Raw genomic sequence first — 13,612 nt, 5'->3', positions numbered from 1 at the left:
GAAAGCTCGTATTCGTCTTATAAAATATGCAACAGCAATCAGCAGGACCATCCGAGTAGCTTTGGTCCCTGACAAGAGAGCTCTTTGTCCTTGGGTCAAGTTTTTCTGAAAGTTCTGCTCTCTTGAAGCATTACCAGCATGCTGTCCTTCTGACGTTTTCCTGACTGACTGATGGCCAAAAGAGCCCAAACCATCATGGAACCTGGTAAGAAGAGTGAGGGTGTCCATCTGTCCCCCTTCTCCTATCACTGGTGTCCTTCACTGGGGCTGGTCATGCTGAACAAGTTCATGGAACAGCAGGGCTGAGGGCCTATAAAAGAGTCTTTCCTGAAAATAAAATAATAAAAAAAATCAAGCTCAGCTGGATTCTGATTTAATAGCATCTGGCAAGCTAACTATATTATTTTTGAACACACAGACATAAATTTGATATGAATAATAAAACTGAAGTATAACATGGACAAAGGAAATATAAAATTCACCTAATCTTCAAAAGAAATTCTATACTTGAATAATTAACTATGCTCTATTTATAAAACTAGAATAATTGAAAACAGAATTTTCAGTTGATTCATATAGCCTCTGAAATATTTATTATTGCAAGTCAAAAAGATCTGTCTGGGGTTTGTCACTGAAAATGTCTAAACTCAGTGTCCAGATGTTTATTTAAGTTGCTCCCACAGAGTTCTAATGTCAATAACAGGGGTTATCAGAGAGCATCGCTGTGTATCTTCCCTGACTAATATTCTCATTTCTTCTGCATCTTTGATGTTTTCTTTCATTAAAATTCCTGGCCCATATCCACAAAAATCTGCTGGGCTTGCATTAAAAATTAGTCTGCAGACTTGACATCTGATGATGCCCTACCTCTCGACAAAGATAATATTTAGCAGCAGCTATCACTTAGGCATTACGATGGGCAGCAGAGAGCCCCTCTCAGAGAATGAAAAATAATCCAGAATCCAGGTTTTAGCTTGCAGATCCTACCTTCCCACCTATTCTCTCTCCCCAGCGTTAGATAAGGCAAAGTTGGAACCAGCAATGGGATTTCTCGCCGTGAGCCCAGAGGCGTTCCCCTTCCCCCTCCCTCCCATTCACGTGCCCTGTCTTCTTTGGAAAATTTAAAGTAAGATGACTTTAAAATAAAAGAAACCAGGCTCTCTGTCAAGACTCACTTCCTAAAGTTTCTGCAGAATAAGACACCTGGGAGAACATTTTAAAGACATGCAATGTCCTTTTCCCTTTGTGGGAAAGTGGCAAAAGGTAGAGTATTTTTGAGCCAAGCAGATGAGGATTTTGTTTTTGTTTTTTTTTTTTAAGATTTTATTTATTTATTTGACAGAGAGAGATCACAAGTAGGCAGAGAAGCAGGCAGAGTGAGAAGGGGGAAGCAGGCTCACTGCTGAGCGGAGAGCCCGATGTGGCACTCCATCCCAGGATCCTGGGATCATGACCTGAGCTGAAGGCAGAGGCTTTAACTCACTGAGCCACCCAGGCGCCCAAGGATTTTATTTTTAATCACTGTACTAAAGGAGTGTGTACGAAAAGTTCCTCCTTCCCCAAACTAACTGTATTTCACAAAAACTGTTAAACCACCTAGAACCCAAAGAAATGTAGTGTGGGTAAATGAAGTTTGGATGAACATTCCAATAAAGTCTTGTGTATCTGAAGGCTGATCAGTCCTCCGGGCTAGAATCTGACAGGCATTTACACCAGCACAAGGTTAGCATTACTTACCCTCTACTGTTTCCTGTATCAATTTAAAAGAATTAAGTCTGATTTGCACTCCAATACAGTTTGAAGAAAAAAATTGGGTACCCATGTGGAAAACCACTAATGGTGCAAAACAGTGCCCTTGGGAAGGAAGGAAGTCATTCCTGGGAACTGGGGACAGATTAATTAGAAGGTGTTGTCCATGGAAAAAATCTCCATCTACATTGTTTATTTGATTAAATCATAATATTCATAAACTCATGTAATCCAGCCCGAGAGGCAACTTCCTAGCACAAAGTAGGCGCTCAATAAATGTTTATTGGCTTTTCAGTGAACACCTAGTCTAACATTTCGGTATTAATAGGTATTACATAAAATTGAATCTCCAGGCAAATACATTTGGGAAACGCTGAGTTAAACAAAGTCAAACAGGCTTTTCACTCCAGGACAGGACCTATCAAAACCTTTAATATGCTAAGGTGATTTTGAACTCCCAAGGGACAGTGAGTGAAGGGACTGCAGAGAAGGGGCTGCATTTCCCAAACTCCATTGTTCTCAGGATTTCTGTTTTAAGAGACACATTTTGAGAGATGTTGACCAGGTCCCCTGCCTTCATTCTAGAAAAGGGATGATTTAAAATCCCCACAAGTTAAGTGACTCGGCCAAGCACTCAAGCTATCTGATAACAGCAGAGCAGGGACCTTCCACTCCCTCTCTCCCTTCTCCCCACCTCCCTCATCCCTGTCACCCAATGTATCTTCATACAAGAGCCCAGGACTCTTCCTCAGAGCACTTTTATGGCTCTCTTGCTAATATATTTATTTTTGCTTGAAGCAGACCCCGAAGGGAGCACTCTTTGAAACCCAGTGGTTGAGATAATACATTACCTGGTGATGCGCTATAATAATTTTAGCAAGATGGAGTCTCTTTGGAATGGAAGACTGAAGGAAGCGGTTAAGACTTCTTTTAAGGAGGTGAGTAGGATTCATGTTTCCATCACATCCTCCCATCGCATTTCCCACATTTGTAATTGTTAGTTAATCCCAAGAGGTCGAGGAATCTCTGTGCCTGGTATGTCATGGGTGTTAATGAACATTAGTTAAATAACTGAGTGAATGAATGACCCATTGAGCAAACCAACTAGCTGTCTGTTGTCCTTAAGAACTTCTCAGCTCTTTCAAGGAAAAATGACTAAACACCCCTCTTCTCACCAGCACCAGAAGACACAAAGAGAAAACTGTCTGTTTCCAAAGAAGAACCAGGCGGGGGCAAAGGCCCCCAAAGAGGAGGCCAGCCAGGGTGATCACCAAGCAGCCTCAAGGGATGGAATTTATTTTGGTGGCTTCACAGAAAGTCATCAAGACTGTGTGTTCGGTAGCAAGTTAGATCAAAGTTAGCAAACTGGTTCTGTTCCTTGTCTTGTTTAAAATATAGATTTATTTGGGTGAGGGTGGGCACATAACAGGGTTATGTACTAACATATCTAAAGTCAACAGTAACAGTAATCTGCGGTGAGTTAACTTGCTGGAAAGCTCACTTTGCCTGAAAATTGGGAAATGGTAACTACTGTACCTGGGACGTTTTTAAGTGTGTAGTTGAGGTCAAGCCCTCTAGTGGTGAAAGCCCACAGTCGTGTTCTTGAAGTCCTCTCTGGGTGGAGAGGGGTGCATATGGAAATTTCTGGATGGCCACTGTCCCTTCCTAGTCCCAGATTGTGTCAATGTGAATTTTATCTTAGATCTTTGAATGGAGGAGAAAACTCCTTTTAACATTAATCGCGGGCACAATGTCTCTGTATGCAGATTCTTCTGGGAAGAAATGCACGGGTCAAATGGGATGGGCCCTTCTGTTGGTGCATCAGATGGGCCAAGCCAAATTCTTCGGACGTGGTTAAGAGCATTTAAGCAATGCGTGCATCATCTATGCTATTCTCAATTAAATGACCATTTTTTAAGGGTAAGGATTTTTCTCCCCCCGCCTTTTTTTTTTTTTTTTTTTTTTAAGAATCAGCCTAATGCATAGGGAGACATAACACACAGAGACACACAGCCCTGAACTCAGCCCAGGTATGTGTTCTTGGGAATCCAGAGAAGGGGCAGTTCCAAGGGAGGGAATGTGGCAGGGCCTACTGATGAAAAAACCCACCTGGGACTAGAGAAATCTGGATTCAATTCTCGGCTCCATCTCTAGCTCACCACATCATTAAGAGGGCAAATCAGCTAATCTCTCTGTCCTTCATGTTGTCCTCTGTAAAGCGATCGTGTCTGGCCTCTCCACATGGCTCAGGAATGCCGTGTCAGCAAATGCTGGGACGCAGGGCTTGCCGAGCCAAGGAGCTGTAGGCAGCAGGGACCTGTGCCCAGCCCAGCTGCCCCTCCTGCCCCAGCCTGTCTTGCAAATTAATGTCTTTGGTGACACACAGTCTGCCCGAGAGAGTGTGAATGAATTTCGGACAACTTGAAGCTCCTCCCTGCAGATGACCAGGTGAATAACATTTCCTTTGTGAACCATGAAGTTGATTTCACTGCATTAAAAAATGCCATCAGTGTCATGAAAAGAAGGCCCGATCAGGCACATGCAGAGCGGGGACCTATTACAGACGAGGGGGTGTTGGCCCGAGAGTCAGGAAATTAGGGCTCTGAATCTGGCTCCAGCAGCTGTGTGACCTGCAGGTAGGCTGCATGTATGCAGTAAGTGCCCCATAAATGTTAGCTACTAGTGTCATTGTTGAATTTTGTTTCCTAGGAACGTTCTAAGATAGGTCTTACTGTTGTTCCCATTCTGTGGATGGGAAAACTGAGGGAGAGAGAAGTGGCTACTAAAATGTGCTGTCCAGATCCTCTTCAGGGATGCAGAACATCTTCTCCAGGCTTCTGGGAGCGCCACCAGCCCAGGGCCCTCAGCTGTCTGCCCTCTCTGGGGTCTGTCCCCGCTGAAGTGGCTCACCCAAGACCCTGCTTCCTTCAGGGGCTCCCCATATCCAGGGACTGACCATCCAGGGTGAAAAGGGCCTGGCCTCCTGCATTAGTTTCCTGTGGCCGCCATAGCCAATCACCACAAACTAGGTGGCTTAACCCCATAAGAGTTATTGTCTCACAGTCTGGAGGCCAGAAGCCTGAGATCACTGTGCCCACAGGAAGGCTCCCATTGAAGGTGGTGAGGGAGACTGTCCCATGCCTCTCTCCGAGGTGCTGGTGGCTGGGGGCCCTGCGTGTAGGTCCCTGGCTTGGGGACACATTGCTCCAGGTGGTGCCTCTGTCTTTACGTGAGTCTGGGTGTCAAATGTTCCTCTCCTTTCTCTGGTCGGGCCCTGGCTGATGTGGACTTAGGGCTCACCCTAACTGTGGGATGATCTCATCTCGAGATCCTTAACTTTATTACGTTTGCAAATAAGGTCACAGGGACCAAGGGAGAGGACTCGGACACATCTTTTTGGGGTCACTGTTCGGCCCCCTATACCTCACATGGGGACACCACTCTGTGGGGCCATGCAGACCCCCAAGCTCCCTGTGAGGTTGCCTGAGGAGTTTGCGAACCTTGCCCCCCCCCACCATAGTTATCTCTCTCTGGGGCTTCCCTAACAGACACCCTGCACGCTAACCTCCACCTCAGGGTCTATGGCAATCGAATACATTTTAAAGTCTTTTTAGACTTCACTTTAGGGCTCATATGTATTTTTTAAATACTGTTGAGTTCAAACCCAATTCTGCATTATACCAGCCAGACATTAACTGACTTCTCGCAGTTTCCCAGACGCTCTGAAGTTCCCCCCATCCCGGCCTTTGCTAATGCCATGTGTCCAGCTGTCTCCCCAGCCCACCGTTTCCGTGGCATGCACAGCTCAAAGGCCTTCCTTTATGGAGCTTTCCTGGCCCCCTCCTGGAAATGAGGTCCTTAGTCTGTTAGTCACTCAGCCCTGTACACTCTGGATGAAAATCAGTGATGCAAGGGGCAGCTCCTTGAGGCCAGTGAGAGCAGGATTTTAGTCCACTTTTGAATTTGACGCATGTCAGGCCAGCCCAGTGCACCCTCTCTTGTGCTTCCGCAAGCTCATTGGTCCTTTCTCTCCCTGCTCTGGGCTCTCCCAGAGTGTCTGCTTTTTTTTCCCCTTTCTTTCTTTCTTTTTTTTTTTTTTTAAGATTTTATTTATTTATCAGAGAGAAAGAGAGATCACAAGTAGGCATAGAGGCAGGCAGAGAGAAAGGGGGAAGCAGGCTCCCTGCTGAGCAGAGAGCACGATGGAGGGCTCTATCTCAGGACTCTGAGACCATGACCTGAGCCTAAGGCAGCTGCTTAACGACTGAACCACCCAGGTGCCCCCAGAGTGTCTGCTTTATGGATTTCAACCACCTTCTCCATATGGAGGGGCCTCATCCTTGGTCTCCAGTCCCAAGTGTTAGTCAGGTTCACCTTTCCAACAGCCCACTAGGTGTCTGTGAAGACCCCCATGGGGGTGAGTCCAAAACTGCACGTTGTCATCCCCCAAACCTGTTTTATCAACCAAACTCCTCCCACCCTGGTTCCCCAAGTTAGGAACTGTAAGGTGACAGAACCACCCGTTACTGAAGGAAAGTCTAGTTCTTATTCTTCCAACGCTGCTGCCTCTGTGACATATGAGATTAGGATCATTCCTGAGGACCGAAGGACAAAGGCCATGCCCCCTGGAAGGGATCTGGGGTGGTGGTGGGGGCAACCAGATGCTTCTGTTCTCATCTAGGAAGCAGTGGTACAGCCGGGGGTGGGGGAGGGGGGATAGGTGTTGAATGGAAGACAGGCTGGAAGCAGGAAGAACGGCCGCTAACAGTTGTTGTAGACTGAGACCAAGCTCGTCTCCACGACAAGCCTGTGACCGTGAGGCTGTTCTTATTATTCACACTTTTCAGATGAGGAGGCTTCGAGCAGTTAAAGAACATTAGTTTACCCTGGGAGTAATTGGCGGATGTGAGCTCCTGGCTCAGGTTGGTGTGTGAGTGCCGGGCGGTCCTCTGGGGAAAGGCAGTGGCCGAAGAAGGTAGAACCAAAGACTGGGGAGGGAAAGATCTAGAGAAGGCTCTCACCCAGGCTGTTTTCATGCTCTTTGCCTTCTGTTTCCCTCTGTTACCTTTCATCATCAAGGAAAAGATCTGTGAAAGGCATAGCCCGTCACAGCACTGTTGTCAGGACCAAAGGAGAGGGACCCACTGGGGCTCAGTGGAAGGCTTTAGTGACACGATGTAGGGGGCTCCCCACCTATCCTGGCCAGCCCTGCAGGGAAAGCCAGGTGCTCACTGTCTGGAATGCAAGCAAACAGAATGAGCACGAAAGACATCCTGGAAAACTGAAAAGGTACTTGAGTTGGAGAAAGACAGATTCACATCTTAACAGTGCGTGATTTTGAGGAAGCCACTGCCTTGCTGACCCTGTTTCCCCTCCTGGAAAACACTGGAATAATTCCTACCTCACAGGGCAGCTATGAGAAGGGGGGACCCCAGCTGTGAGATTATGTCCTAAAGCACACACAGCTGTGTGTTGGGCATGATGGCTTCCCACAGAAGACAGCGACTGGCTCTCGGGCAGGTGCAGAGGGTGGCTCCCCGAGCCCCCCTCCCTTTTCTCCATCTGCTCATTTTCTCTCTCACTCATTCATTCTGTTACGGAGTGCCCATTATGTCTAGCATTGTTCTAGGCCACTGAGGATATAGCCATAAACAAAACAAATAAAAATCCTTGCCTTTCTACTCTAGGGGGAAGTCAGAGAATAAGCAGACAGGAAAAAGGATGACTCTATGGAGAAAAATAAAGCAGCCAAGGGGAATTATATTCACTGGCATTCCTGACAAGGTGACATTTGGAGAAATAGTTGTAGGAAATGAGGAACTAGCATGCTCATGTGTGGGGAACGAACATTTGAGGCAGGGAGAACAGCCCTCCGTGCACAGGCCCTTAGGTGGGCGCGCTCGGGACCTGTTACAGCAGGAGCGAGGAGGTCTGCGTGGCCCCAGGGCTACAGTCGGATATGCGACAGTGGAATCAGGTAGGGCATTATAGGCCATCATAAATATTTAGATTGTTCTGAGATGGGAGCCCCTGGAGGGCTTGAGGCAGAAAAATGACCTGATCTGACGGTGTCTTCACAGAGTGATGCTGGCTGTGTGTTCAGACAGCACTGGAAGCGTGGGAAAGGGCAGAGGCAGAGACCGGACCGGAGGCCCCCGCAACAGTCCAGGTAATGGAGCATGGTCGCTCGTGTGACCACCAAATCTCATTTTCCACAGGGTTTCTGTTTTAAGGCACACGTTTTAGGTGATACTAACCAGGTCCAACACCCTCGTTTTAGAAACCAGAAAACTCAAATCCCAGGAAGTTAGGTGACTTGGCCAAGAATATTCAATCTGTGAACGGCAGAGCCAGAAGTCTGCCGCCACCACCCTGCCAACTGCCAGTGTGTCCTGATTCGGAGCCCAAGAGCACTGCTGTTGCAGCTGAACGTGAATTTGGAGTTCAGAGCCAGAGCTATAGCTTGGGAGTCACAAAGTATCAAAAGTGATTTAAAACCGTGAGGCTGGATGAGGTACCAGTGGAGTGAGCACAGATGAAGAAGAAGTTCGGGGAAAGAATCCTGGGTATCTCAGTATTCAGTGGTTGGGAAAAAAAGGAACCGGCAAAGAAGACTGGTGGCAGGGTATCTGGGTGGCTCGGTTGGTTAAGCCTCTGCCTTTGGTTCAGGTCATGATCCCAGGGTTCTAGGAGCAAGCCCCATGTCGGGCTCGCTGCTCAGTGGAGAGCCTGCTTCTCCTCTCCCTCTGCCCCTGTGCCTCCCCCTGCTTGTACTTGTGCGCTCTAATAAATAAATAAAATCTTCAAAAAAAAAAAAGAAGAAGAAGAAGAAGAAGACTGACGGGAAGTTGTCAAGTGCCTCTGACAGAGAGTGGTATTCCAGAAGCTAAGAAAAAACAGTGTTTTGAGAAAGGAGTGATCAACTATGCCAACTGCTCTGAGGGTTCAAGAAGAAGAAGGACTGAGAATTAACTAGCAAATTCAGCAACAGCAAGGCTATTGGTGACCTTGAACTTTTTTGCGGGGAATGTTGGGAGCAAAGACTTGAGACTGGAGTGGATTCAGGAGAGCTGGGGGAGAGGAGTTGAGGTGGTGAGTTAGACAAGTCTTCCGAGTTATGCTTCCTTGCTGCTCTTTGGCTGGTGAGGGTCCATCAGGCCCACTTCCTATCCTTGTCCTTCTCCTCCTCCATTTTCCATTTCCTGTCTTCCTTCTCCCATTCCCCCAAAGTTGGCCTGTTCTACCTCCCATCCCCGTAAGTCCTACTTTCCTTCAGGAAAAAAGTCATCTAACGAACTAATATGCACTGAGAGATTAAGATTTCACTGTATGCTACCTCCAGGATCATGTGGATTTTAACAAAGGACTATTTAACAAATAAATAAAATGTTTTCTCCCAGAGGAGATCATGGCAGCCCCAGACTGGAGGAAGAAAAAACACTGAATCCAGGACACCCTATTGTCCCTTATCCATCACTATCCAATGCCTACTTTTGACCGCACAGTTTGCAAATATATAATTTTCTATTTGGAAATAAACTTTCATACCAAAGAAATGATGCAGAACACTGAGGTCATTGCCGGGGACGGTGTTACTCAAGAGACCCGTCAAGACCCACTGTGAGTCTCCACCAGTTGTGAGGCATGTTAAATAGTTTGTTACTGTCATAAAGTTCCAAAGTACAAATGGTTTTCTTTTGTTTGTTCCCTCGGAGAGGGTTAAGGCCAAGCAGAATTACAGCTTGTGGGCTGAGATCTGCCCATAACCCACACCTACCCAGATCTCACTTCTGGATACGACTGAGAGACGGAAGCTTTGAAGAGCAATGCTGGTCCTACCCCTGGGCAGTAAATTAAGCCATGATTTTTTTTTAATTATTAAAAAACCAATACAAGAGACAAAGAAATGATCATTGGTGGCAAGGCTATCAAAACCAGAGACTTCATCAGAGTAGGGCGAGAAAGACACACTCCTCCATTCCATATCCGACCACTTCCTTGAAAGATGGCAGAGACTGGCCAGCAGCACACGAGGGAAGCAGACCAGCCTGCCAAAGGAGCGCAGAGGCAGAAGATCCCTGAAGCTCTGAGAAGGACGGAGCTTTCATCCAAGTCCTCCTGGTCCCCAGAGAGAAAGATTATGAACAAAATAGGCCAAAGTTAGTTTGCCCCTTACTGTAGTCACAGACACTTCATTAACATCTTAATTCAAGTCCAATTTAAGGGGGTGGGGAGAAATGGGTGAAGGGGTCAAAAGGTACCAACTTATAGTCACAAAATAAGTAAGACCTAGAGATGTAAAGTAGAGCATGGTGACTACAGTTAAAATACTGTATTCCATATTTGAAAGTTGCTAAGTAGAACTTAAGAGTTCTCATAAAAAAAAAAATGTAACTATGTGTGGTGATAGATGTTAACTAGACTTATTATGGTGATCTTTCTCCAATGTACAGAAAATGTTGAGTCATTATGTTGTACACCTGAAATTAATATAATGTTATAGGTCAGTCGTACCTCAACCAAAAAAAATGATCACTCTCAAAGAAGGTCTACTCCTCTCAAATCCATTTGCTTCACGGAAGCCATTAGACTTCCTGGAATTTTTATTCATTACACTAATTAGCCAGCAATAATACTAGAACCCCAAGACCCCTGTTACCTTCGGAGGGTGGTGGGAGACATAGTGAGAGCTTTTGGAAAGTAGGCGGAAGTCACACTGCTAAAGACTGAAGGAAGAGGTTGGGAAAATGGGGACATTCAAAACAAATCAAGTCAGGGCACAGTCTTGGTTAAGTGTCTGACTCTTGGTTTCGGCTCGGGTCATGATCTCTGGGTCGTGGGATCAAGCCTCACATGGGACTCCGTGCTCAGTGTGGAGTCTGTTTGAGATTCTTTCCCTCTCTCTCTGCCCCTCCCCCCAACATGCTCACACACGCTTTCTCTCTCTCTCTCTCTCGCAAAAAAATTTAAAAAAAAAAAAAAAAAAGTCAGGCAGTGAAGAGGAAAAAGAGTCACACTTATAATGGGCACTATATTATCCCTTTGATGCTACTTTTTAAAATATACATTATCCATTTTTATTTCAAGAATATTATAGTAACTGAATCCAGTTGCAATAGGTAAGGCTACCTAAGACTGCCTAACATTTCTATAGTTTCAGACATATAAATTAGATTTCTGGCATTATGCTTTTTCTGTCACTTTGCAAAAATGTGTTAAGGACTTAATTACAAGTAGACTCCACAGTAAGCAAAGAACATGGGGCTAGGGCAGAAAGACTCGGCTCCCTTAGAATCAGGGGCACACCACAGGCGCATCCCTGTGCCTCTCTGTGCCTTGGTTTCCCCATTTATAGGATGTGGAACAAACTATATTTAAGCTTTCTTCCTTCCCTAAGAACTAAAGATCCTAAGTTAAGATTGGCCTTCTATTGCCAGTGAGTTTCCTCGTGTGCTGCATTTCGACCCTATTAAATATAGCTGAAGGGGAAAAAATTCTTCTTATTAAAAATCTAATCAATAAAAGATATGCCTTCGTTTTTACCACACAATCCCTAAAAGAGCTATTTAATACAAATATATATGGTACTGGTTAGGAACAGTGATGTATTTACTAGCAATATTTTCAGACAGAATTTATAAGCACCACTCTGGGTCTCCATCTTCTAAGGAGCGTTTCTGTGTGCTCTGAGTAAGGTCTTGATTTACAACTCTCATTCTTTTGCCTTAATAATGAGAAAAGTTTCCATCTGAAGTTTAGGCTTTCCTTAGCTCAGTGTCCTAATTTCCCCTTGTCAAAATAGCCTATTTTAGGGAGTCTCTATTGATCTCAAGTTAATTTTAACACTAAATTAAAAGTTTCATATGGTGGTGATTTTAAAACATTTTACTTCGTATGCCAAAAGGTACCTCCCCAAACTACTTCGATCATAATTGTTACCATCGTTACAATAAGGTTTTCATATAGAATCTCTTTTAGGCCCCAAAGTGTTCTCTAAAGACCACACTTTGAAATTTCTGTTCTCTCAAAACATACCCCGTAGGTTAGATAAGGGGTCTCTGACCTCATCTTACAGACTTAATAGTCAGGAGAGCACATAACTTCCCATTGGATTCAAAGGAAATAGTGGCATTTAAATCCTAAATCTAATAATCTAATGCTATTCCAGTGGCTTACCCTCTTTTTCGCCTTTTCTTTTATTCCAAGTTTTCTAAAATCATCTGGGAAGTAATAGATCATATTTAATTGTCCAGGCTTTTATGCTGCGCCTTCAGAATCGCTTCTGATTTGTGGTCTGGCTCCGGTTCAGTATTACCCGGCGCGAGGTTTGTCTCATCCGCCCGGTATCAAAGCTCCCTCACTTTAGCCAGAAATTAAAATAATAGCTTTCAGTTTCTCCCTTCTGTCAAGAAGCTAGTCGGTAACGTAATTTGCCATATTTTGTAGATGACTCTATACGCTCTCCATTAAAGCGGGATATATAATCCCTTTATTTATTTAGTGGAGGCAAAAGACAGAACCTTTCTTTCCTGACTTTACTTGCTTTTAGCACTACAAACTGTCGTGAATCCTGCAAAGGGCCAACTACCAGATCTTACCCACACGTCTGAATAAAGCCTAGGATACCTGAGGTACTTTGCCTCGCATCTCTTCTAGAAAGTTTTACGCAAATGTCGAGTGAGGAGGGAAGAGTGAAGATCCCAGCAGTGACCAAAGCAGCCATACACAGTTCTAAGATGATTAAAAACAAAACATTCCAAATACAAAGATTACCAGAACAAAAACTCTTTTGTGCTGTAAGTCCTAGAGACAGGACGAATGCCCCCAGAGTAATCTGAGCTCTCCCCTACCATTAGCACTTTCTAAATCCCACATGCAACTTTGATTTGTGGGTTTGTGCTCGAGGCGGAGGCCTTGCAGCCCGGGCCGGAAGTCTTGAGGGCTGAGTTCTTTGCTCAGCTGCCTGAGTGACCTTGTGCAAGTAACTGCCAACATCCCAGGTACAGGAGAGGGAATCCCGCAAGCTATCTGCTTTCCACCCTGACTCACACACCTCCTGTGTCCCCAGAGATGTGATGTGGACAGGACACAGGTCCCGTGCAATTACTCTCTTAAAGGTGACTGTTACGGAACGAGATTAACCCTCCAACACCTCCCACGGTTCAGGTGAAGCCCCAGACTTCAGCAGTTCCTTCTCTTACCATCTTCACTTGAAAACGGAAGGTAAGAGTTCGGGACTGCGGAGTCCCATTTTCCTACTTTAAACCTCATTTGAATATAAAAGAAGTCTTCCTTACTGAAAAAATTTACTTTAAAAAGTTAACTTCTGTTCACCTGCAGCTCAGATGAAAACGTGTCTGCTATGTCTGTCCCTTTTGATTTGAGTTGGAGAGACAGCGCGGATTATGAGCGAAGAGCATATACAGCTTGGGTTCAAACCTTATCCCCAACACTTACTAGTCACTGATCTTGGGCACATCATTTCAGGTCCTTACACCTCAGTTTCCTCTTTTATAAATGGGAAAAAATGGTACTTTTGGAAAATAAAAATCCAATCACGTCACATTACAAAAACAAAACCCCTCACTTGCTAACTCTTCTCAATCAAAACTACGTAATACTTTATTGGCAATAAATCAGTGTTCTGAAGTTTCTATGTAACTTGTACAGCCCAAAAATAGTCATTCTAGTTGAAATAGTAACTATCCTTGATAAATGGCAAGGTTCCAAACCTCCTAAGTTTCCAAGTACATTCTGTTAGGAATAAAAAGTGAATTGATTAAGGATGGAATATCAAACACTTTTTTTTAAATGAATGGAGATTTGCACTACCAAGGGTTTCTGGTTTGTTTTGTTTCGCAAG

This window comes from Enhydra lutris, unplaced genomic scaffold (assembly GCF_002288905.1).
Source record: "Enhydra lutris kenyoni isolate GAN:26980312 unplaced genomic scaffold, ASM228890v2 scaffoldscaffold31, whole genome shotgun sequence".
NCBI lineage: Eukaryota > Metazoa > Chordata > Mammalia > Carnivora > Mustelidae > Enhydra > Enhydra lutris.
Note: the sequence above shows the minus strand (reverse complement) of the source record.